Source organism: Neofelis nebulosa, chromosome 1 (genome assembly GCF_028018385.1).
Source record: "Neofelis nebulosa isolate mNeoNeb1 chromosome 1, mNeoNeb1.pri, whole genome shotgun sequence".
NCBI classification, from domain to species: Eukaryota; Metazoa; Chordata; class Mammalia; order Carnivora; family Felidae; genus Neofelis; species Neofelis nebulosa.
The window spans coordinates 38,323,996-38,351,860 of NC_080782.1; the positions used below are offsets into that span (position 1 = coordinate 38,323,996).

At 35.9% G+C, this 27,865-nt stretch overlaps 1 long non-coding RNA gene across 1 annotated transcript; it reads right to left on the reverse strand.

Moving 5' to 3' along the window:
• Positions 1–8,373: 8,373 nt before the first annotated feature.
• On the reverse strand, positions 8,374–27,297 carry LOC131505631 (uncharacterized). Its single transcript, XR_009258498.1, has 3 exons — positions 27,220–27,297; positions 9,968–10,099; positions 8,374–9,218 (listed from the first exon to the last, which is right to left on the reverse strand). It is a non-coding gene; the product is annotated as an uncharacterized LOC131505631 (long non-coding RNA).
• Positions 27,298–27,865: the final 568 nt, after the last annotated feature.

Here is a 27,865-nt window from a genome sequence, read left to right on the forward strand (position 1 = left end):
TCCAAAAATCACAGCCGTGGATGAAGACGTGAATATTAGCAGTTTGCATGGGAATATGATTCTGGGTAGTAGATGTACAGGATCAGGGATGCAACCATGCAGGGATCATTTCAGAAGCCTTATAAAATGCATTTCAGAACTGTGTGCCCCAATGGTCAAAAGGGGGAAGCACTTATCTATCAGCTCCAGTGCACATTGATTAAGGGCAATTGCACTGGAATTAATTTCAAGAAAATTCAGGTTGCATATGCTTAAGTGCTGGCAGGTGACCACAGCCATTCTATGCAAAGACATCACAGAAGCCCAGGGCAGTAAAGGAGAGAGGTAAGAAGCACAAGACTAAGGCAAATTGCACCCACAGTAAGCCAGTCAAAGATTACTTGGGTTCTGTCATTCCTGCTGGAACACTAGCTGAAACACGAGGCGAAACAGAGAGAATAAAATATCCAGTATATATGGTGCTAAGTGCTAAGATCAAGGGTGATATAGAAGCAAAGAGAAGAAAACGTTTTAATCAAATTTGGGACTTAGGTAAGACTTCTGAGATAATATTATGCCCAGATAAAGAAAATAAAAATGTAAGAAGATAATATTATATGCTCAGAATGGAATTGTATTCTAAGGACGATGGGTAAGAATATCAGGCTTTAAGTACTCTAAGCTACAAATTCAAATAGAAACACCAGCTATTGGAACCAGCCACCTCTCCGCAGGACCTCCTGAGATGGCAGCTATTTCACAGTACCATCGTTACTTCAACCATTGTCCACCTAAGGCGAAAATGTTGCCTCTTGATGAATTACGGTGCTCATGAAGCAGGGCAGTTTTCTCTTATATACTCCTTGTAAAAGAGAAGTACTTTCTCTTTCAAGCCAAGGGTAAAAGGGCCCCCAAAGTCACTTGGTTATATATAAATTTATGTACTGGATCTGAAAAGAGGATTGGGACAGACGTCATAATGAGGCATTTCTAGAATGGAAACACCCCATACCGCCATATTGATGTCCAATACCACTCCCTTCACTCTTGTTTTAAGTTGCCCAGGAAATAGTACGCAGGATCCTGAAGGTTACAATAAGTCCGGAAATGGGGTGACAGTAGATGGATGCTGTGAAGCCCTGGAAGTTAGATGGGATTGTATCCTATACTCCAGGTGTGACAACACAACATGGAGCGAAGAGGCACATTCATCAGAGGCATATGACCTGCGATGTCTGTCTGGGTGGGTGAGGGGACAGCCAGAAAATGTTAGGAAGTTGCTCAGGAAGCACTTCTCTTCAGCGAGTTGTTAGAAACATCTGTCCACACCAAGCCCACAAAAAAAGCTAGAACAGCAATATAGTCAGCCCAGCAGGAGACTGCAAGACTACAGCCTTGTCTTCTCTTGCCAAGAATAGAGTAGGAAACTCATGGAAGAGGGGGTGAGTGTGTCCATATATGTACGAGAGAAGAAACACAAACAAACTACTACCCTCACCCTTTGACTTGAATTATCCTGTCTTAAGGGGGTTGGAAAAAAATATGAAATTAAAGTTGTTAAACAAACAGCACTGAGCCTCAAGAACTTAAATGAGATTGTTTGAATAAATACAGGTTAATAAAAAGCTGTAGAATTGGACTAAGATGGCACATTTAAGGGAACATATTACACATTGAGGAAAGGATGATCCACTAGAGCTGAGTTAAAATTAATTGTTAGAAAAAAAAACTCATTTTATATCCCAAAGATTCCTTAATAAATACTTATGAAGCTAATATTTATTGACCCCATATTTTGTGCTCAACCCTTACTAATCCTGTCACAATCATAATTTCACCTAAAGGTATGGGTTACTTCTGCATTTATTTTACAGAAAAGGCAACTGAGGTTTATAGAGGGTAAAGAACCTTTCAAAAGGCCCACGATAGAGATTTAAAATCAATCTGCATGGCTGACTCCACAGTGCACACTCTTAACAATGGTGTTATGCTGTCACTCTTTGGGAAGGATATTGCAAGCAAACAGAAGAGTACAGCAGAATAGCATGAAACAATATACGTATGGGGTTACATGTAACCTGGCATTGCTGAAGTATTAAGCGAGAGGAATAGGAGGACTGAGACCAGGTCAGTGGATAGAAACAAGTTCATGGAGATCCTCTTGTGCACACTACCAAGGGTGCACACTACTCAAATTGTAGACAGTAGGCACTAGGGATATTTGGAAGGGTTTTTAACTACGGGAGTAATATGGCCCAATCTGTGATTTCTGCCAAGGTTGATTCTCTCATATGTATTAACGTTGCTTTAGCCAGATATCAGACTCTTAATCTTCACCTACCGCCTTTAAAATTCCTTTAGGTAATAAGGAAAGCCAAGCAAACAATAATATGAGATTGTGATTCATAGCCACAACCACTACTAGAAAAGCATCTTAAAGAACATCATAATAGTGTCCACATTCAAGAATTAAGAGCCACTCTGCTGAGAGCTTTTATCATAAATGGATGTTGAATTTTGTCAAATGTGGTTTTGTATCACTTGAGATGATCATATGATCATCGTTCATATCATCGATCGATTCATCGATCATCATGATTTATCGTTCATTTTTTTAATGTGGTGTATCACATTGACTGATTTGCAGATGTTGAACTATCCTTGCATCCCTAGAATAAATCCCACTTGATCACAGTGTATGATCCCTTTAATGCGTGGCTGAATTGGTTTGCTAATATTTCTTGAGCATTTTTGCATCTACGTTCATCAGAGTTATTGGTCTATAATTTTCTTTTCTTATGGCATCCTACTTTGGTTTTGGTTTTGCTATCTGGGTTATGCAAATGAGTTTGGAAAAGTTCTCTCTTCTTCTCTTTCTGAGAAAAATTTGAGAAGAATTGGTATTAATTCTTTGAATGTTTGGTAGAATTCACCAGTGAAGACAGCTGGTCCTCGATTTGGTTGTTGGGAGGTTTTTGATTACTGATTCAATCCTTTTATTAGCAATCAGTCTGTTCAGATTTTCTATTTCATTATGACTCAGTTTTGGTAGGTTGCATGTTTCTAAAAATACATCGATATCTTCTAGGTTGTCCAATTTGTTGGCGTGTTAATTATTCATAGTAGTTTCTCATGATCCTTTGTATTTGAGGAATCAATTGAAAAATCTCCTCTTTCATTTGTGATTTTATTTATTTGAGTGCTCTCTGTCTCTCTCTTTATGGTGAGACTAGCTAAAGGTTTATCAATTTTGCTTATCTTTTCAAACAACCTCTAGTTTCATTGATCTTCTTAACTATATTTTTAGTCTCTATTTTATTTGTTTCTATTCTAATCTGTTAATTCCTTCCTTCAAGTATCAATGGGCTTCATTTGTTCTTCTTTTTCTATTTCCTTCAGGTCTAAAGTTAGGTTGTTTATTTTAGACTTTTCATATTTCTTGAGGTAAGCATGTCTTGCTATGAACTTCCCTATTAGAACTGTTTTTGCTGCATCCCACAAATTTTGCTATATTTTATTTCCATTTTGCTTACCTCTAGGTGTTTATTTCTCTTTTGTTTTCTTCTTCTACCCATTGGTTGTTCAGTAGTATGTTGTTTAATCTCCACACATTTGTGAAGTTTCCAGTTTTCCTCGTGTAATTCTAGTGTCTTAACATTATGGTTGCAAAAGATGCTTCATATGACGTCAATATTCTTACATTTATTATGATTTATTTTGTGGCCTAACATATGATCTATCCTGGGAAATATTCAATGTGCATTTAAGAAGAATGTGTCTTCTCTTGCTTTTGAAGGGAATGTTCTGTATATATCTGTTAAGTCCATCTGGTCTAACACATCTTTTAAAGTTGATGTTTCCTCATTGATTTTTATGATTGAAAACTCTCAACAAAGAGATAGTATAGAAGGAATATACCTCAGTATAATAAAAGCCATATATGACAAGTCTACAGAAGACATTATGTTCAATGGTGAAAAGCTGAAAGCCTTACCCCTAAGAACAGAAATAACACAGGGATCCCATTCTACTACTTTATTCAGCATAGTATTGGAAGTCCTAGCCAGAGCAATCAGGCAATAAAAAGAAATAAAAGCCATCCAAATCCAAAAGAAAGAAGCAACACTGTCACTCCTTTCAGATTACATGCTACTATATATAGAAAACCCTAAAGATTTCATCAAAAAAATGAACTAATTAATAAATTCAATAAGGTTGCAGGATACAAAATCAATTCACAAAAATCGGTTGCATTTCTACACACTATTAATGAACTATCACAAAGAGAAATAAAGAACACAATCCCATTTTAAATTGCATTGAAAAGAATAAAATACGTAGGAAGAAATTTAACCAATGAGATGAAAGACTTGTGCATTGGAAACTATAAGACATTAATGAAAGGAACTGAAGAAGACACAAATAAATGGAAAGATGTTTTGTCCTCTGGATTTGTAGAACCAATATTAAGATGTCCATACAACTCAAAGCAATCTACAATTGTACATTCAGTACAATGCCTATCAAAATTCCAGTGGCATTTTTCAAATAAATAGAAAAAAAATATTAAAATGTGTATTGAACTACCAAAACCTGAATAGCCAAAGCAATATTGAGAAGAAAAACAAAGCTGGAGACATCACATCCCCTGATTTCAAACTATATCACAAATTTATAGCAATTAAAACAGTATGGTATGGCCATAAAAACAGACACACAGATAAATGGAACAGAATAGAGAGCCCAGAAATAATTCCACACATATATGGTTAATTAATTTAAGACAAAGAAACCAAGAGTATACAAAGGGGAAAGGATAGTTTCTTCAAGAAAAGGTGTTGGGAAGACTGGACAGTCACATGCAACAGAATGAAACCGGACCACCATTACACCATATGCAAAAATTAACTCAGAATGGATTAAAGACTCAAATGTTAGAATTAAAACCATAAACTCATAGAAGAAACCAGGTGGAAACTCCTTGACATAGGTCTCACTGATGATTTTTTTGAATCTGACACCAAAAGCAAAAGCAACAAAAGCAAAAATTAACAAGTGGGATTACGTCATACTAAAAATCTTTTGTACAGTTAAGGAAACCAACAAAATGAAAAGGCAACTTACTGAATGGGAGAAAATATTTGCAGCTCATGTATCTGAAAACGGGCTAATATCTAAAATGTATAAAAAAATGTATACACTTCAATAGCCAAAAATAAACAATCCAATTAAAAACTTGCAGAGGACATTTTTCCAAAATATATATATACAGAGAGATGGCCAACAGGTACATGAAAACATGCTCAAAGTCACTGATCATCAGGGAAATGCATATATCAAAACCACAATGAGGTATCTCCTCACGTCTGTTAGAATGACTATTATCAAAAAGACAAGAAATGACAAATGTTGGTAAGGATGTGGAAAAAGAGAACCATTAGGCACTATTGCTGAGACTATAAACTGGCTCAGCCACTAGGGAAAATAGTATGGAGGTTTCTCAAAAAATTAAAAATAGAACTACCATGTGATCCAGTAACTCCACTTCTAGATATTTATCCAAAAAACAAAGAAAACACTAACTTAAAAACACGTGTACCCCCCTGTTCATTGCAGCATAATTTAAAATCGCCAAGATACAGAAACAGTCTAAGTATCCATTAATGGATGAATAGATAAAGAAATTGTGGTATATATACATTTATATATAATTTATAGTTTTATTTTATTATATTTTTATTTTATACATACAATGGAATATTATTTGGTCATAAAAAAGAATGAAATTTACTATTTGCTGCAACATAGTTAGACCTCTGTACCTCAAGGGCATTATGCTAAGTGAACTAAGTTACAGAGAGAAAGAAAAATATTTTGTGATCTCTCTTATATGTAGAATAAAAAAAAGAACAACAAGCTCAGAGATACAGAACAGATTACTAATTGCCACAGGCAGAAGTTGAGGTAGGGGGTGGAAAAAGTAATTTGCTTTAAAAATGCAATTTAACTATATTTTTTGATCTAGCGTGTGTGTGTGTGTGTGTGTGTGTGTGTGTGAATTTTTATCTATACCTATTGAAAAAAGAAAAGCCACCTGTTTTTAAAAAGAATTACATGTCATAACATTTCATTCTCAACCCTTAATTCAAAACTTCACAATTGACTTTTCTAGAATCACTTTCCATACAAATATATGGATAACCAGATGTTTAAATATCTTCATAATTTAACAGCTTTTGAAATTTGACTTTAGCATTTGTTGTTTGCAGGAAAAGGTTGGTCATGAGCTAACTTAAATGTTTATGCCTAGAATTTCATGTGACTAATTTAAAAGTCATACTTCTTAAGTGTTATGAACATTTTTTTCTATGGATCTTTGGACATTATAAAATGAAATATAATCTTTATAACATACTAAAATTTCTTTACCCTGAGGATTTTATTTTATACTACAGACAGCATCACATCTTGACAGTATAGAATTTCAAGCCCAATTCTTAGAAGAAAATTAGCAAATTTTGTGAAATTTATTATAGAGTTAGCCAACATAAATAGCATGTAAACTCTCTTAAGTATCATATAAGACAAAGACTACTAAATTCAAGTCGTTGGAAATAAGCCAAAATGCAATCATCTCTAAATCTTAATAAGAATTCTTATTTTAAAAAAGGTGTACTTAATAGTAAGAGATAAACCTAAAAGGAGACATATCTGATTACAAAAACAGACATTCTTGTGTTTAACACTCATATAAAATTCAATACAATTTCAAATTGTGAACAATAAGTTATTACATTTAGTCATGTTTTTCTTTATAGAGTTAAAAACACAAATAAAATAGATATGAAAGGATACTCTTACCTAAATACAGAGAGATATTTGTAATTTTCTAGGCACCACAAAATGCATGGCATTCTGGCTGTATCATTGAAATTATAAAGTAATATCTTTTAGATGACATGTTAAATCAAAGTTTTCCAGAGATTAAAGATTACATGGTAAATCTGGTAAAGAGCAGGGGTTATAAATCTAGGGTCCCAAAATATGTCTTCAAAACTCTTCTTACACTCTCCCTAAAGCAAAGGCCTCAATATAACATTAACTTGCAAACAGATTTTCTGTTCAAAATAGCTGCCCAGGGATTATTGGACATTTGGTATTGTAACACACATTGATAATTTGCAATTTATGGAATGCCACAGTTTCATGGTTACATTAAAAGTCAGTTTTGTTTCTTTCCATAGCAAGTTGAAAGAACATGGGTTTGTTTTATCCTGTAGAATCTGAAAATTTGCAATATGATAGTAAAATATTAAAAAACACTGATTAAAAGAGAATGGTAGGCAACTAATTTGAAGTTGCATACTTTTTGTAGAAATCTTGACAAAGGGCTTCTTTTCTTTTCTTTTTACTTTATAAAATTTTACTAAAATTAAAAATAAATAAACACAAGAGAACATGTAGCAAAAGATAAAATGCAAGCAAAAAAATCAAAGATGCAATGTGAGTATTCAATTATTTCAATAAACCATTACAATATTATCATATAGACTCAAAATTATTTGGACCAGTTTTAAATTCTCAGATTAACAGTTTTAAACTTATTTGCAACCTTAAATTCTTTGCCTGCAAATACACATTCATACTGTTTTTCCTCTCCTTCTCCCTCTGCCTTCCTACTTCTCTCCTTCTCTTTCCGTCTCTCTGTTCTTTCTCTCCACATCTCCTTCCCTCCCTTTAAAGTATAGAGTAAATATTTTAAATGCTGATGGCTAACATTTTTAACTAAATTTTCATCTTTACTGTATTTGCTTATGTGCACTCCATCTAAAAAATAGTATCATCTAGACAATATTGTTGAAATAAATATATAGCATCAATAATTGTATCATTAAAATTCATTATGAAATTTTAGTAAAATATATTATAAAATTAGAGAAGGTTTGGGGCACCTGGTTGGCTCAGTCAGTGGAGTGTGGAGCTCTTGATATCAGGGTTGTGGGTTTGAGCCCCACGTTGGGTGTTGAGATTACCTAAAAATAAAATCTTTAAAAAAAAAAAATGTTAGAGGAGGCTTAAAATAATGTGCTATATATTTTGTAAACCTTAAAAACTGTGTTATTTTAGACATTTTGGCATTTTTATTTTTTTTTTTATTTTTTTTTTTTAAATTTTTTTTTCAACGTTTTTTATTTATTTTTGGGACAGAGAGAGACAGAGCATGAACGGGGGAGGGGCAGAGAGAGAGGGAGACACAGAATCGGAAACAGGCTCCAGGCTCCGAGCCATCAGCCCAGAGCCCGACGCGGGGCTCGAACTCACAGACCGCAAGATCGTGACCTGGCTGAAGTCGGACGCTTAACCGACTGCGCCACCCAGGCGCCCCAATTTTGGCATTTTTAAAAAACGAAACATAAATGTTGCAATAGGATTTTAAAATTCTATAAAATAACTATTTGAGATAAATTGATAATGTTAAATAAAAACATCCTGATTTAGCTTACTGGTTGACATATATTTGTTGGATAAATAAATTACTGACCGAAAAAAATCTTTTGGCAAATGTTCAAGATAAATTCTTACAAAACTAAGAATTATAGTTTTATTATTATTATTTTTTTTTATTTTGGAGAACGAGTGCACATGAGCAGGGTAGAGGCGCAGAGGGAAAGAGAGAGGATCTTAAGCAGGTTCCATGTTCCAGGCTCCTTTCCATAACCCTGGGAACATGACCTGACTGGAAATCAAGAGTCAGACGCTCCGTCGACTGAGCCAGTCAGGTGCCCCTACAGTTTTATTTTTACTTCACAATAAAGGTAAGAGTTGTTTCCTAACGTGATTTGTACTGCTAGCTACTATTTAAAATCAATTTTCCTCTTTCTTTCCTTTGCTACAAGTCACTTTTATGGATAATATAATTTAATTTCCCAGTAATTATGCAAATACATGAGAAAATAGTGTTTTTACCTCTGTTTTAATTAATTTATTGTTGTGACAATAATGAATATGTTTATTATAACAATGTTATGAGTCCCATATGCCTTAAGAAAAAAAGTAATATTGGGGTGCCTGGGGGGCTCAGTGGGTTAAGCGGCTGACCTCGGCTCAGGTCATGATCTGCCGGTTCAGGAGTACCAGCGCAGCATCGGGCTCTGTGCTGACAGCTCAGAGCCTGGAGCCTGCTTCAGATTCTATGTCTTCCTCTCTTGGCTTCTTCTCTGCTCGCACTCTCTCGCTCTCTCTCTCTCTCTCTCTCAAAAATAAATTTAAAAACATTAGAAATAAAGAAAAAAAAGTAATATTGTTTTTTAAACACAGATCAGAAAAAATAAGTAAGTACATTAAATTTACTATCACTTATTTCACTTTCTTAAATTCTTCATTCAATCCTGGCAGAGATCATAATTAATTTAGATAAATTAATAATGAATTCTTATTTATTTACTTATTTAACATATTTATTTGTATAAATTAATGAATTCTCATTTATTTCCTGGTGGGCATTTAGCTACAATACAATAAACAATAGGAAAATTCAACATATTTTTGAAAGATGCCACTTGTGCGAAGCACAGATGCTAAAGCCAAAACGGGATGTGAGTGGATTTTTCTATACACGAGTTGACCTGTTTTTTTCCAGAAACGATCACCATTCAGTCATGGTAACCTTGGCCGAATCATCCACCTTAAAGATTTATTAAATGTATCAGTTCACATTCAATAACAGTTTACGTCTATGGCCATAGATAAATTATGTGAACCTGGCCTGTTCTTTAGATACAGCAAATTACCAACAACTTCAGGTATTTTTTAAGTTAAAAAATATTCTTGGGTAGGAATAATAGTAAGTGATTCTTTTTAAGTTAAAACTTTTCCTAATTCTGAGATCTGTAGGTAGAAAAGGAGGGGACATTTAGAGTGGGTAGAACTAACACAATGTATTGAATGTAAAAATTAATTTGAAAACCCTTTTAAGATATTGTGATACCTCTCAAAGGTGGGGGTGGAGTGTATATTCAAGCTGGAGACAAGGCCGTCTTCCAATTGGTAATGTGTGTGGATACAGCCTGTTCATGAATTTTCATATCCATATGATTGGTCCTCAGAACAGAATCAGTGCCTGCAGATCAGAAAGGAGAAAAGCAAGATGGTGGAGAAAAGAATATTTACACATGTAGCTAACGAGGCTCCTTGAAGAATACAAAGAAAAGTTCTTGAAGATGAGTCTTAATTTACAGTGTTTATATGTGAAGTTATAAAGAACTGAGTAAATAGTACTTTTCTAGTTTCTAGAAAGAAGTAAACAGTAAATGAATGCCTTATTTGTTTTATAATATCTTGAACACAAAGTGAAACGTTTGCAATAGAGGGTAGGAAAAAAACCAACAAAGTTTTCTTAAAGTTTCCAGACCAAACGCCAACATTAAAACAACAATATTAAGTATGTATAAATGGAGGTGCTTTAACCCAGACAGGCTGGCAAATTTAACGCTTAAGTGAAAAAGGCACCAAAATGCTTCCTCCGCTATTAAATCCCCAAAGAATTTTAATTTAAACTTAATTAGAGTTTTAAGTAAAACGTTACACATTAATTATCCAGTCTCGAAGGACATGCAAAATAATGTCCTTACACAGGAAGTTGGTTCAGCATTGACTAGCTGCCAACTGTCAGACTAAGGAATTTTTACAGAGACCTGCATGCAGAGGTTTAAAAGGTAGAGGAATTAAAATTATATATATATATATATATATATACATATATATATATATATATACACACACACACACACACACACTTATATACGTATATGTATAAATAATTAGTATAACTTTTGTTATAATTCTCTGTGATGCCATACTTTGTAATGAAAGTGAAGCACATTGCAAATGAGAAAAAACTTACTCATTTAAATATTTTAAAGAGGAGAAAATATAATTTTACAAAAATTGTCACTTTTTTCCTGTTTTAAAAGAAATACCTGTATTCAAAAAATATTCAAGTTTAGAGATTCATGTCCTTACAATCCACAAATCTTTTCTAAATTAGTCTTAAATGTTTTATTTGCTGATTCAAGTAAACAAATGACAAATCTATAAATACATGACCGATGAATAATGGTATCTCAATGAATTTATAGACTAAATGTAGAAAATTCTCAAATGCAAAATATGTCATTTGTATATTATCTTCAAATTTTACATGTATGTCATGTAAATAATTGAACTCAAAACACAGGAAATCATCATTCTTAAGGGTTTAATGTTGACTATTGGCCAATCTTGAACAAATAAGAGACTCTAATCAAGGTCCATTTGCAAAGAGCTCCAGACCACCATTAATTGTTTGAGAAGAAACTGAAGTAAAGTTTCTATTGGGAGAATTTCATGTTGCCTGAAATTCTTGCTTCCAGGAAAGTAATGGAGTTGTGATCTACCTCTGTTTTCTAATAGTATTTAGCACACCTCCATGTGGATATAGTTTTGAAGTATGAATTTTTACATGTGAATGGAAAACTACCTTCTAATTATATATTTGTTAAGAATAGCAAAGTATATTTTGTTTTTAAATATTTTATTATCATTCCCCATCCTCATTCTGCTTTTCTTCCCATAAGCAGCCATTCTAAAATGTCTGATGCATAACCTTTTGTTTGTATGCATTCTTATAAGATGTGTATTATGGTTTTGTGTTTGTGTGTTTTAAATTTATAAAAATATTTTGCTCTAGAGTTCCTTCTGCTTCTTACTTTGTTTTAACACAATATTTTCAAAATCTATAAATTTTTCTGGGTTGCATTTAGACTGAGGTAAGTCAGCTTCCAAGATAGCCCTCAGTGATTCACACACTTCTTGGCAATATGTGCCTGTGAGATTACCTCTTATAGTCAATCAGAGTGGCCCTGTGTATGACTAATACGGTGCAGTAGATGAGTGGCAGTGTGATTTCTGAGGCTAGGTCATAAAAGGCAATATGGCTTCTGCCCAGCTCTTTCTCTCCTGGGACTCAGAGCCAGGGGAGGAAACCCTGGTCATAGGGAGAGGCCACACATATACCTTCCAGTGAATAGCACCAATCAAGGTGCTGTTAGTTGGCCATGAGCCAACTTCAAATGCCAAAAATGTGAGACAGTCTTTAGATAATTCCAGTCTCTGGTCTTTGAGTGGCCCCAGCTGAGGCCAAGTGGGATGAGATGTGGTATCCCCATTAACTTTCTGATCTAGATCTATGAGTGTCAGTTTGGGAGCTCTAAGCGGGAAGTGCTGAGAGATCAGACAGGCAAAAGATTTGTAAAAAATGCCTGCGAATGATAAAGGAGGAAGGGGCAGAGAAGAAGGGAAGGGTCTTCAGACTGCGATGCAAATATGATACTTTTGGAGAGAAGGAAGTGAGGAGACTTAAGTGAGAAGAGCTTCAGACTGACCTGCAGTTCTGAAAAAATCTTGTAGAGACTGATAGGGAAATCCTAAGCAAAGGTTACCCACAGAAAAGTACCATATCAGGCAAAAATGACCAGGCTCTAGTTCCCTTGCCATGCTTAGTCATTGGCTATGAGGAACCCTGTGAGAGGATGACCTTGGCGTGAACATCACAGGGCATTCAGTGGTGTGGCAACTGGAGGCTGACAGTCAGCTATGCTCCACACAGGTTTCTCTTTATATGGCTGCCACACTCTACGCCATTCAATGCACAGATCCACTTTTCCATGCATCTTTGGGAAGCAGCTTCCCCCTACTTCTCATGGACTTCACTTCCTGAGAGAACCTTCCTTCTTAAAACATTTTCTTTTATTGGCTCTGATGGTACTACACACCATTGATTTTCTATGGCCACTCCCTAGTCTCTTTGGCTGATTTATCTTTCTCTGTATAACCTTTAAAATAAGGAGTCTCCCCAGGAACTGGCCATGGCTCTTCCTCATAGCAGGGAATCAATGGGATGAACTACTGCCCTCATCAGTGCAGTTGCTCTCAGGGTCACAACTGGGATTCATCATGTCCATTCTCTACTATCCACTATGTCTACTCATGTCTCACCTCTGCAGTTCTTGATAGCTATATATAAACAAAGAGAGAGATTATGAGGAATTGGCTCATGTGATTATGGAGGCTGAAAAGGAGATTACGGAGACTCAGAAAGGCTGCAGTCAGCAAACTGGAGACCCAGGAAAGCCAATGTGTAGATGTATACTTCCAGTCTGAGCCTGAAGGCATGAGAACCAGTTGATCCAGTGGTGCCAGTCCAAAAGCTATCAGGCTCAAGACCCCAAGAGAACCAATGTTTTGGTGTCACTCCAAAGGCTGGAAAAGACCAATGCTCCAGTTCAAGCAATCAGGGAGGAATGGACCCTACTGGAGGTAGGGTCAGTCTTTTTATAATATTCAGGTCTTTAACTGATTGGATGAGTACCACTCACATTAGGGACAGCAGTCTATTTTACTCAGTCTGCCTATTCAAATGTTAACCTCAGTTAGAAACATGATCAGAATAATGTTTGATCAAATATCTGGGTACCTGCGGCTGTGTCAAACTGACACAAAAGTCATCACAGTGATTAATCTGGTGGTGCAACTCAAACCTTAACCTTTTTTCCTGAAAGGTCTGAGCTCTTCCCAGGCCAAAGTTGCTACACATGTCCATTTGGAGTTTTAACTAGAAGAGATGGACTGGGTTCCACATGTATTGCTCCAAATGAGGATCACCTACAAGACCAGTCATTTTGTCTACTTGATATTAAATTATTTAAAAAATAGGGGGCGCCTGGGTGGCGCAGTCGGTTAAGCGTCCGACTTCAGCCAGGTCACGATCTCGCGGTCCGTGAATTCGAGCCCCGCGTCAGGCTCTGGGCTGATGGCTCGGAGCCTGGAGCCTGTTTCCGATTCTGTGTCTCCCTCTCTCTCTGCCCCTCCCCCGTTCATGCTCTGTCTCTCTCTGTCCCAAAAATAAAAATAAAAAACGTTGAAAAAAAAAAATTAAAAAAAAAAATCTCATGCCAAGTGTTTGTTGGTCCTCTTCTTCTCTTCTTCTTCTTCTAATATTGAGCATTAAATTAAATTAATTCCTTGGTGGTAAGTTGTTTGCTATTTGAAGTTAATAATCTTTTAACATTTTCACTATGTACTTCAAAATATCTTTTTGCAAGCTCTAAGGATTTTTGCTTTTCATCAGCCATTTCCTAAAACTTTGGAAAAGAGTGGACAAATGGTGAGACAAAGCGTCTTTCACATTTGTTCTTTATATGTTGTGGTGCATTTTGCCAAAACCTGATTGATAGGTTTTAAGGACCTGATTGATGTTAAAACTATTCCATAAATCTGTTAATGGAGTAATATCACACCAGCTACTACACATTCCATTTGAGACGCAAAAAAAAAAAAAAAAAAAAAAAAAAAAAAAAAAAAAAGACCACTTAGATAGGATCTTCCCAATCGATAGCTACAGGAACTAAAAACACGACAGGAAAAAAAAAGGCTACTCAGATAGGATTTTCCTAATCAATAATAAGAGAGGAATGTCTGGAAACATTATCTGTTATCAAAAGAGGCTTGTTTGCAAGATTTTACTTCTTCATGTATTCCATTATGAATAATCACAAAGATAACACTTCCTATAATCATTAAATGCTTGTTTCACAAAGCACTCTTCAATGACCCCTTAGGGACCACGTGGTTTGGGGAATGATAAGCTAACCCATTTTTAGTTTAGCGGTACCTTATTTCCACCTAAAAGCAATGTCAGCCTATCTTTGAAAGCTTCAGGTGTGTGGCACTGTCTTCTTCTAGTATCTGAAATAGACCTACATGATGACATTCATCTCTAAAGACATCCAGGTTCATCAATATTGAACATGTGCTTTTGCAGAATAACCATGTTATCAATACTTTCCTGCAATTTAGTGAGCGTATCAGCAGCAGCTGCTTCACCTATGACCTTTAAATTACACAGTCATGTTGCAAAATCTGTTGAAGGATCCTGAACTTACTCAAACTAAGGTCTTTTGGTGACTCTCTCTCTCTCTTCCTCTCCTTTTTCTTCAAGTCTTTGAAGATGTTTAATGTTTTCTGCTCTATCAACATGGTTCTCTACAGCATTACACAATGATTGAGGCTATCAGCATATAATGCATGGTTATTTCTCTAGTTTTTTAGTACCAGCAACACTTTTCATATTTTTCTTTTTCTTTCTTTCTTTCTTTCTTTTTTTTTTTTTTTTTTTACATTCTCACATATAGAAAATCATTGCATATCTGGTAAACAAATACAAGTGCATTGCCAGGCTTATGTCTTTCATGAGTTCTCTCCTCTCTCAGTTTAATTTAACACGATTTTTCTTCCAATGGATGCCTTTTCTGGACTTTAGGCTTGCCTAATTTCTTAAAAGGTCTTTTCACTTAATAATGTAAAGAAGACAATCGATAATGCACAATACTTTTAAACAAAATCCTATTAGAAGAGCTAAGATATGGCTGAAACAATTTACACACTCTCATTCAAACTCTTAATGCAACTTAAATGTTTTTACTGGTACATTAGACTGTGTGTTCAGTAATGAATGTGGAGGAAGTTTTGCAAGTATGCAAGTGAATATATGGCTAAGAGTTCAGATAACTGATAACTAGAGACACAATGTTACGTTTGCAATATTATATGATTCATTGATGACTCACTCACATGAGAAGCGAACATGTTTTTATTTGGACCTCTAAGTAAGTGTGAGTGGGATCCTCTAAGCAGCTGTCAAGAGGATTTGAATTTCTTGAAAGTGTGGGTAGAACAATGCTTTCAAACCCAGAAGGAAAATAGTATTTACATTTAAAAATATGCGATAGTGGGAAAAAGAAAGATTTATCTGGAAAGTAAGAAGACTGAATAAGTGTTCTGTCCTAAAAGCAAAAAGAAGAGAGATTATAAAATGAACCACGCCAAGAATTTGAGAAAATACTGTTTTATTTTCACATAGAAACTTAGGGTAGACTTAAGTGATCCTAGATTTTTATCATTGGATTGGATTAATTATTACTTCAAGTAACTTTTACACTTTTGATAAAGCTTGGGAAATAATAACATAAATCACATAGTTATATTTTGTTAGTAAAGAACATTTTCATATAACACATCAAATAGTAGCTTCAGAAGACCACCAAGGAAGGAGCAAAAAAAAAAAAAAAAAAAAAAAAAAAAAGCTCTCTTTGGATTTTTGTTAATCTTTATTTTGAAGGCTCAAGTCTATGCTACCTAGTAAGAATGCATCACCACCTTGTGGAAATTCCTTCAAACTACAGACACATGATCCCAAGTTCCAGATGGATTCAACAGACTAGTAGATCAAACTATTTCATTTCCATTTAATTTAATTTGGCTATTATTTCTATATAACTCACAATCCAATCTTAGTCTCTCAACTCTTCCTCACTCCTCAATGCTAGACCTATCTTTCCAGCTGCTTGGTTCACTTTCCCACCTGATGCTCTATAACCACTTAAAATATCATAACTTCTAAAGCAAATTCTTCATAATACTTCTGTTTAAATTAGTGGACACTCATATAGTGTCCAGTCATCGAGGCTAAAAATTTAAGCTTTCTTTGATAAAAATCTCTCATAAAAATCCACTCCAACTTAAAATTAGTCACCAGATGCTGTTAGTTATAATTCCTTAATGTCTTTCCCAACTATCCTCTCCTTTTTATCTCTACTAACAAAATCCTAGTTTATGCCTTCAAAATTGCATAATGTAGGCCATTTTAAGTCTTATTCTAGTCTCTATGCTTCTTTTGTCTCTTCTTCCCCCATTGCTACTGCTAATGTTGCATTTCTTCCCTTGTTAATCAGTTTACTTGATTTAAACTGTCTTAGGCATGGTGGCTACTAGTCTTCTCAGTGTCTATATATTCCTTTCCTTCTTTCCTACCAGTGTGTTGGATATCTGATGTTCCAACCATACTCTATTTACTATGTCCCAAATATGCTCTACTGCTTTCTTACCTCTCCCCCTAAGCTCATACTTCCTCTCTTTGTTATGCCCTTACAGCATATTTGGATTTCAAAATCCTTGTGAGTTTGAACATTTGTTTGGACAAATGTTTAAACATTTCTGCAGTGAAGTTTAGTAAACTTGAAGACAGTTTTCAGAAAAATGGTTCTTTTCAATCTGAAAACGTACTCCAATCTGGACACACAGGCATAATGGATATTCACTTGGCAAGCTAGGCAGCTAAATCCATATTGGTAATGATTGGCATTAAAAAACAAAGTGGACATATGAAGGAAGAGAGTGTCTCCTCATATATCTTAATTGTGACTTACTTAGTTTGCTATACGCCTTTTGTTCCTTTTATGTAAAATATTGAACAACTGTTTAATAGAGTTTAACAAGCATTTTGATCTTCCCACTTTGGTATCCTGAATCTCCTTACTGACTAACTTTGCATTTTAATCAAATGAATTCGAATGTTTTTCAAAAGAATCATGCATATAACTTTAGCATTTCAATAGATATTTCTACCAGACAAAACAATATAGGGTGAGTTGATGACAGAGGAACTGGTCATAGGGTGGCAGGTCTGGGTGACGAGTAGAGCTTGGCACATGTTTAGAATCAGATCAGATCAGAATTGCAACAGGCGTTCCCAAGAGATTTGGTGGGACTGTGAGGAGGCAAAATAGATCACTTTTAAGCAAAATGTACCACAGACAGATCAGATAAGCAGATTCAGAAGAAGATTAAACAGAGGAGGCAGTCTTTCGACAAGTTTTTAAGCAGCACCAGGGAGAGCTCCCCGCGTATGTCAGTCTCCACTTGTAGGAAACGGATGGTGTGTTCTTTTATCACTGGCTAGGAACTTTTCAGATGGACCTGATACCCAAGGTAGTCTATCTGACAGCATAGACCTCTGGCCTGTTTAGTCAGATCTCAATCCTCAGTGGATGAGGCTTCATTCTCATAAACCTAAAAATTATTGGGATACTAACCCAGGTTGATTTGATGCTTGGGTTAGAAGACTAATTTTGGTGGAAAGAGATTCTCCTGAAGTCTCAAGTTCTTTGTGTTCAGTTCCCCAACCCCCATCATATAATCATGCTGGAGAAAGGGGCTGAAGAGAGTCACCTTGCTCAAAATTATACCCTCCTTCCCAGGGCAGCCCACAGCTAGTGACCGGTTGATTCAGTCAAGTTCTCTTTTCCTAACTCAGAGCAACTCTGAAGAGCCATTAAAATTTCAAGCCTTTCACAGGGTCAGCTGAGGCCTCACTGGGACTGTACCATAGCCCAACTTCTTATTTAGCTCAGTCCTGCTTCATTCTCTTCTCCCATGAATGTTGATGCTGAGAATACCCACCATGGAAAAGACACTAAACAACCAGATAGATAGAAGAATTCAGCTAGTTGACACTAATCCAAATCCATCATTAACTACCACAGGGCTGACACAATGGACACAAAAATATAGTAGCCATGGTGGCAGAGACGGTGGCTAAGCATGGGCTATAGATCATGGGTTCTCACTCACCAAAGCTGAGACTGCTACTGCTATAGCAGATTTCCAACCTGTTAGTACCAAAGACCAATGGTGAGCACCTAATGACACTACCCCTTGAAGAAAAAAATTAGTCATTTGGTGGCAAGTCTATTATATTTGATCCTTTCTACCACGGTAAGGGGCATTGATATGCCTTGTCAGTAACTGGCGTGTATTCCAAGTGTGAGTGTGGCTTTATTGTCTGTGAGTTTTAACTAGCACCGTCCTTCAAGGGCTTAAAGAATGTCTGATACACTCACACACCATCCCCTATAACTTTTCATCAGATGTATGGGTCCACTTAACAACATAGGAGGTATGATAGTACATGATCATGAAGTCCCCTGGTCCTGTCACAAATTACACATACAGTGGCTTATGGCCTCATAGAGTATGTAATTACTTATCAAAAGCATAGCTAAGGCGACAGCTTGGAGATGCTACCCTACAAGGATGATGGTATTATCCTCCAGGACACAGTATACACAGTAAACAAGTGACTATTATAGAATACAACAACCCCAATAGATAGAATACATAGGTCTGAGAACCAAATGATTAAGTAGCAGAGGCCCTGCTTGCCACTGCTTTCAGTGACCCGCTCGGAGAATGTGTGCTTCCTAAAATCTGCAACAATGTCACCAAGGAACACAAAAAAGTCATAATGAATTTTCAACTACAGCTGTTGCCTAGACACTCCAGGTTCCTCATTCCAAGGTACCAGCAGGCAAGAAGAGAAACTGTCATCCAGGCAGGAATAATTAACTCACCTCATCAAGAACGGGTAGGGCTGCTATTACACAATATGGACTAGAGGGAATGAATATGTGTGGCACTCAGGCTGTTGTGTGGAATGTCTCATGGATATGGATAGCAGCCTCAAAAGAGCATGATAACCAGAAGCTTGGACCTCTTAGGGATGAGGGCTTGATTATCCCTACCAGATAGGCCATCCAAACCAGCAGAGTTGCTCACTAAGGATAAGGCAATCTAGAATAGACAGTAAAGGGGGGAGATGCTAAGTATCCGTTGGAGCCTCAGACCTACTGCAGCTGCAGATCAACTTTCTCTTATCTGTTCTCGTAAGGAAGAGAGTCCCACCAGAGTCCTGAATGAGTTTCTGTGGAAACAAGTAGCTCAAGTGTTGGACTGTCATGGATGCTGTGATGTCCTTCTTAAATCCATCTTCAAAATGGAAGAAATGATTTTTCAGCTGCTATGAAGTTGATTGAAGGCTCTCAGATCTGTTCTCATCTTAGAATTACCACCAGCTTAAGAGAGCCGTGTTGTCTCTCAGAGCAGTCCATACCTAATGACTGGTAAATACAGAGTTATAAGGGCTAGGCCTCCTCACCTTAACTCGGGACAGCCGAGAAGAGCCCAGCTCCAAAGCAGCTCACGAGGTTGGCTGAGACCTTTGTTACATTTACATCACCACCCAACTTTCCCCTCTTCCAAACCCTGCTTCCATTCTTTTCTAAGAACAGACTTCCTGCATACTAATCTTCCACTTTAAAGTTTGCTTCCTTGGGCACGCAATCAGTGGCCTCTACTAACAGTAAGTGGATCAGATATTTTTTGTGGATTATATAAACTTCTGTTAATGTCTAGAACAGACATAACCTTCATGGTCTGTATAAAAGAAATTCCAATTCTCTCATGAGTATTTAGTAATATCATCAATGTGTTCAGTTGATGGAAAAGTATAAGCTCTCTGGACTGATTCTCATTTCTACCCAATAGGAATATAGATATAGATATATATATATATATATATTTTTTTTTTTAAACACCCTTAATTGTTGGGAAAATATCTTAACACTGAAGAGAACTGAAGTTGTAAAGCCTTAATGTCTATAATCCATAATCATAGACAAAGATTACATGATATATAAAGTTTAATTTTTAACAAATGTATCCCAGGTTTTAGTTTCAGGAAGACCATTCTTCAAGGAGAGCAAACTCTCTATTATCTGTCTGATCAGGAAAAGGAATGTGTCGATTAATCATATTCTCCTTAATAGAGATTCCATATGTACTATGTTAGAGCAATTTTCAAATGATTCAAATATATCAATATACATTTAATATCCAGATGACTATGAAAATAATCTAATAATACCTTTTTTAAATGAGTCAAAAGTCATTTTAGGATGCTCTTACATTACAGGTTTATGAATATAGATATTGTAATTTAGACTTGCAGGAACAATTGTTAAGAAAGACTTCCAGGGGCGCCTGGGTGGCTCAGTCGGTTAAGCGTCCGACTTTGGCTCAGGTCATGATCTCACGGTCCGTGAGTTTGAGCCCCCTGTTGGGCTCTGTGCTGACAGCTCAGATCCTGGAGCCTGTTTCAGATTCTGTGTCTCCATCTCTCTCTGCCCCTCCCCTGTTCACGCTCTGTCTCTCTCTGTCTCAAAAATAAATAAACGTTAAAAAAAAAAATTTAAAAAAAAAAGAAAGACTTCCAAACGATCTACTGGTGGACCCCAGAATGACTATTATACTGTCATAATGCATTTTGAACCACACATTCTAGGTGCAAAGACCACCAGAGACCAGAATGCTATCCCCTAACTGTAGCCCACAGTCGTAAAAAACATAGATGAGGGGTCTGTTTAGCTTTCAAGTTATAAACTAGTTGGTCAGTATGTGTGACTTAAGAATAAATGGGGAAAAGTGAACAGTACGAGTAAACAAATACAAAAATGTGATAGGTGGGTGTTGAGTATCATGTGTGCCTATCCCTCTGCTCCATGGAAATCACCGTCAATGAGAAGCTCCTTCATTAGCATCTTTGCTCACAAAAGAATACAAGGTTGTTCTGATATATTTCCTCTGAACAACTACAACTCACTTTATGAATACATCTGACATGCACTCAGTATCATTGCAGCACTCACCCTACCTAGTTGTCAAGGAAACAGACATCACCATCACTTAGGAAGTAGTGAAAAGAAATCTGTAAAAGAACAGAAATGTATTGTATCTTGAAAGGGTAAGAGTTCCTTTCTCTGAAGGAGAATTTGATGAGTTTCCCATTTTAATGAATTGAACTCAAACTCACTGCAAAGCATAAAATCTGAGCATGACAAATAAGATGCTATAAACAATGCTTACTGATGGCAGAATAATAACGAAGGTGAACTGGCTTTATATTTACAGGGAGATTTATTACAGAGTATATTCATTATACCCAACATAAGGTATGCTATGTCCATATCTGAAAATTACTAAACTGGCTTAATTTAGTGAATTCGTCATTTTTTAAAAAATATTAGCAATTACAAACCAGTATATAAATAGTTGACTAAATGCAACGAATTCACCTCAAGTTGTAAATCCATTTGCTTGGGAGATGTGTTTTTGTTAAAGTCAATATATTGAAATGATTAAGAACTTAGCTTCTAATTCAAATATCCTTGTAATCAAACTGCAGTTAATTTACAAAAGGAGAGAAAAAGATGGCACATTCAGAGGGGTTTAAATGAAAATAATGAAGGGATTATCTACAGAGGTGTGGGAAAGTTGAAAGAAACCATAAGGGATGGTGACAAACCCCAGGACCAGCAAAAATGCAAGTCATTACTACTCCCAAGAAGTCAAGAAATGGTATTCCCAGAATTTGGTTAAGAATGAAAAGAATACCCAATAGAAACTATAGCTACATAGGAAAGCAAACCCTCTATGCAGCAAGGCAGGAGGGGAGAGGGAGTGTAGAGTAATGAAAAGTAACACCATTTCTCTCTTCTTTCACTATCAAGCTTGCTGAGCTGTCCCTTTCATTGAAGCCAATCAGAAGCCAGGGGCAAAGACAGCCTGGATGATGCCCCAAAACAGAGCAGAGTGGAAAATTGATCTAGGGAAGCAAATGGAAGATGATATTCAACATATCCACTTATTAGTTCTATTACCAGAGACATATTACTTAATCTACGTATCTGTTTCATCATCTCTAAAATATAGTTAATAATAGTATCTTTCTTACAGGGATGTTGTGAAAGTAATATATGAAAATAGCTAGAAAATCATAACCCAATAAACCTTACCGATTATTATTTTTCCAAGTCAGTTTCTTTTGAATAAAAAATGTGAAAGTATTCATGCCATGAGAGATGGAGAAGGTAACTTGAGAAGTTGAAATTTAGAAGATATTCAAAACATAAAGCCCTAAATATATATAACCATGTTAACATTAAACAGAATAGTAGTTCGACATTTTCTGCATTCGTCAAAAAAGAAATACATTTCAAATTTTAAAAAGTAATTCATTATTAGTTATAAAATGTTAAACACATTTTCTAGTTTTAACCTGCCTATAGCAGAGACATCAATTTCTTTCACATTAATAGCTTGTGGGGGTCTGTGGTCTGCAGACAGAAAAAGGGCTCCTTAAAGATGTCCATGTCCGTGTCCTATCCTGTGAATACCTTACCTTCTTTTGCAAAAGGGATTTAGCTGATAGGATTAAGTTAAGGATTTTGAAATGAAGAGATTATCCTGGATTACTCTGGTGGGCTCAATGTAACCACAAGGCTCCTTAGGAGAGGGAGGCAAGAGGGTCAGAGGGAGAGAAACTGTTGAGATGATGGGAGCAGAGGCTGGAGTGATTAGAGGAAGGGATCGGGAGTCTCTAGGAATGCCCACAGACTCTAGAACTGGAAAAGGCAAGGAAACTAACTTTCCCCTAGAGCCTCCGGAAGGAATGCAGCCCTGTAGACACCTTTAGTTTAGGACTTTTGACTTTCGGAACTGTAAGATAATATATTTGTGTTATAGTAAGCCACTAAATTTGTGGTAATTTGTTACAACAGAAATTTTTAAAAAATACTAATATAGGGTCTGTACTAATTGTTTCTCTCTGGCTCCCTAGATCCATTTTCTGTCTTCTCCATCTTGATCTGTGCCACAAAAGGCTAACTTTTGCTTCTAGCTGAGATCAATGAGTGGGAAGTAGTGGCTGGCAATGGGAAGCCTGGAAGAGAGAGGCCAGAGTATTTATCCCTACCTGACCAGCCAATCACTGCTGTTTTGGCCACAGGCATCCTACCTTTCAAAGCTTCCAGGATCCAAGGCTCAGAGATGATAACAACTCCCCATGTTGCTAGTCCTAAATGTTTTATTACCCTGTTGGTTTCCTTAACCCTGACCACACTTCCCTAAATAGTCCCTTCATTAATAACTCTCGTTAAACCTTTTGAGTACACCATCTTTTTGCTGCCAGATGCACTGTCCGATTCAGCACAAAGTATCTGTTTCATAACTATTCATTTAAAGTTCAATTAATGGAGTATTAAATTGTCCTTGAGGTGCTCTGAAGGAATCCCAAGCATAAGAGAGTTTGGCAGGCCAATAGTCTATCAGTAATTACAATTTTAATTTGTTCATCTTTCTTTTTGAATTATAACATCTGTCTCCACTACAGAGAAACAAAATCCTCACCCATTAAAACAACAACAACAACACACATTTATAGCAGCTATTCATATTTGCATATAAAAAATAACATTTGCAAAAAATGTTACAAAAATACCTTCAAAGAGAGAAAAATGTGTTCTAGGCACTTTTAAAACTAATTAGCAAAGGCAGACAGAAGAATATAGACATTTTTCATAAGGTAATACAATTCACTGCAGCATTGAAGGTCAATTAGATGTAACAGATCATTACAGGAATAAATAAATGGTAAGTAGAATTTAATTTTAAAAGTGTGTGTGCCCATTAGGAGCACATTTGTTTTATTTATAGTCTATCAAACCTATTACCATGGTTGTTTTTACAAACTATATCAAGGAAATGCCAAATATCTGGACTGATCAAAAATAGTTAGTCAATCTTCTGGAGATTTGCTATAATATGGAAAATAAATATCCAAATGACTGATAACCAAAATGTACTTATCACTTTACAGCTGGCTCTTTTATACTGTGTGTATAGATAGATCAACTTAATTATGACCAAGTAAGAGCTGGGTTAAAGTTGCTAATAGAAGGAACTTTCCTCTGTATGTAAATCACATACATTCACACTTCACTGAATTAGATAAATAAGGTAAAGCAATAAAATGGAATAATTTTTAAAAACCCTCCACCGGTGCCCTCAAATTGGTTAAATAACTGTACTTCATGCAAATCTTGAAGTTCTTTCTCCATCTTGCAAACAATCAAACCCTACAGAATAATTTCTGCTACAGGCAGATGATGAAAGTTTGTGGGAAATAAAGCTAAAGTTCCCCACCAAGTGGGCTTGAGATTTTTCACATCAATTAAAATTGGTTTTGGTTACCATTTTGCTATAGGTTCTACCTCTTCTCACTTTACTCATGAGTAAATGTCACAAAGCACAGAGGACTAGAGATGGCTCAATACACATTACTGCTCCTGGAAATACCACAAAGAGTCTTAGATACAGAGACACAATAGTGTCAGTTCTATATTCTCACTGAAACAAAGATACAAGAACAGGCTTCACTCTCTAGATAATGCATATTTTAAAAATGCCTCAAATCAAAGGATTATAAAAATACAAAACTAATTAAATATGCACATTAAGATTATAATTTTAGCACTTGCTTTTAGCTATAAAATAGGTTCCTTTCTCTAAAGCATATTAAGAACAGAAAAGATTTATGCTCATGTTGTATGAATTAAACACTTGTATGAACTACACTGAGCTGCCTTCATTAGACTTAAGGCTGCTTGTTAGTAAAATCTAATGTGCTTAAAGTACATACGTAGGTGTGAACACTTGCATTTCCAAGGTCAATTTAACATTTTTATACAGTATCGTAATAAATAATTTATACTTTGTAACAGAACTAAGATGGGACTCTAATCAAGATACATGATAATTGGTCTGTCTTTGGTATGAGGTATTAGCTTCTCTTTAAGTTGATATGTACTATATTATAATGTGTGTGCAGTCTAAGTTATAATGTTGGATTATTATATAACACATTACATCATGGATAGTACTTACAAAATCTATGCACAGCATTAATGAATATGTGCTCATATTAGTATCTATTGGCATATTACATACATACATTTAGACAGACACATATATGTGATGTGTACATATACGCACATATATACATACATACATATATATGTAAATATACATATGTATGTCTATATATCTAAAACTTGCCTGGCATTGCTAAGAAAAAATAAAGCTTATATTTCTATGTGGCTAGAAAAAATATAACCATCAGCAAATTCTTAACTAGCAACTAAATTCTAAGTGTACTTCCCATTCTGAAGTTTTTTGCCATTTGAACAGAAACAGATCTACTATATCCTTCCTAATGCAACTACAATCACTACCACCATTGATAATAACTACAGTAATGATGATGATGATGATAATGCTATCACTACTGCTGTCACTACGATGCCTATAAAATCAATCTGCTTGGTATTTATGAGTTATTTTCATATCAATTATCTTATTTTATTCACATCAACCTTGTCATGTGAAAATATAGTCTTTAATGTTAGAGGCCTAGACGTATGCATTGAAGGTAGTGGAATAGGAAAATTAGATTTGCCTCATGTATCTCTCGCAACTTAGACTTCCACTTTACTTTTTCTGTGAGTAGGCCTTCCATGCATGACTTTAGGAAATCTGAAGCAGGTATCTTCAAAACACTTATTCTGGGTTGGTGTTTGAAAACCAACCAAACTTCAGCTGATGTGGGGCTGCCACAACCCACCAGAGGCATCAACTGAGAGCAATGAGGGTACCTTAATGGCCAAACAGGAATAGGGAACAAACCTAGAATGGACAGACCAAGGCTAAGAGAATGTGCCTTACTGTGTGATAGTCCAGATCACCTGGTTGGGCATGTGAACTCAGAACCGGCATGGGCATCCCAATGACTCTCACAGAGTTCAGAGTTTGGCAGGATATCTTCTCAAGCATCCTGGCAACAATACCATAAGATGTGGAAAGTGCTAAGAATCACTTGCTTCATCATGGTGCCTTCTCAAGAGACAGCAATGCCCATTCCCATTCCCTCTGATTCACCAGGTGACCTGGATATGAAGCAACATTTCAGTTTACAGATTGCAGGAGGCAAGTGTATAAAATGCCTGGCAAGAAGAAGGACCAAGAGGGGCGCCTGGGTGGCTCAGTTGGTTGAGCGTCAGCTTTGGCTCAGGTCATGATCTCACAGTTTGTGGGTTCGAGCCCCGCATCGGGCTCTGTGCTGACAGCTTAGAGCCTGGAGCCTGCTTCTGATTCTGTGTCTCCCTCTCTCTCTGCTCCTCCCCCATTCATGCTCTGTCTCTCTCTCTCTCCTTCAAAAATAAAAACATTAAAATAAAATAAAATAAAATAAAATAGAACAAGGACCAAGAAACTGAGTAATGAATTTGGTGCCCTTTTGGCTGCTAGGCTGATCGATGGTAATTGCTTACTCACCTCAAGCAAGGACTTGATGTAAATGCATGTTCTATGGCGCCTTTCCAGGAGTTATGGAGAGGAAAGAGGTACAGTATTGCGCTTACATTACACCTTTTTCAACAACACTAAATGGAAAGATTTGTGAAAGATTTCATGCTTTGAATACTGAAATTCAATCCAAACACTCAAAGATAACTTTCATTTTCTGACTTTTCTCCCAAGAAACTACAAGTTATCCTAACTAATTTAGACAAGCAACCCACATTCCCTTTCAGATAACTCTGTAATTATTTTGTAGACAAGGCTTATAACACTTACTTGAAAGACTAGAAATGTGAGAAATGCGCAATTCTCCATCTAGAACTTCAGAATGAATTTGGAAAGGGCCTCTTTGTCTAATAAAAGATGAGAGACCACAGTGGTTATTCGACCAATGAGTAGAATCTCGCTTCCTCTAACTTTAGGGAGAAAATCGCCACAGACTAAATCTATTCTGGGCCAAGGACATTTTGATGAGCAGATAATAAGGGAATTTCTGTAAATGCTAGAAGAGTTCTTCATTTTGTCTCAGTTGGAAGTATTTATTTGCCCACCCAAAAAGCTTCCCAAAATATAGCTTATTGAGATTATTAAAAAAGATAAATATTTAGAAGGACACAACATACACAACATATTTTTAGAAAATGTTGTTGATATTAGCAGCAGCAGCTAGTTGTTTATTTTATGCAATTTTGAAACAAAGACCAATCATGATAAATCCTACAAGTTCTCACTAATATACTCATTCAGGATATGATACTTAATAATGCTTTCTTTTAACAAAGTAGATATTATATATTATATACTATGTATTGTAAACATATCTATGGATATCTTTAGAATAATGCTTTCTCTTAAAAAGTATATATATATATATAAATATTTATATTTAAATTTATATTTATATGATACACATATAAAACAT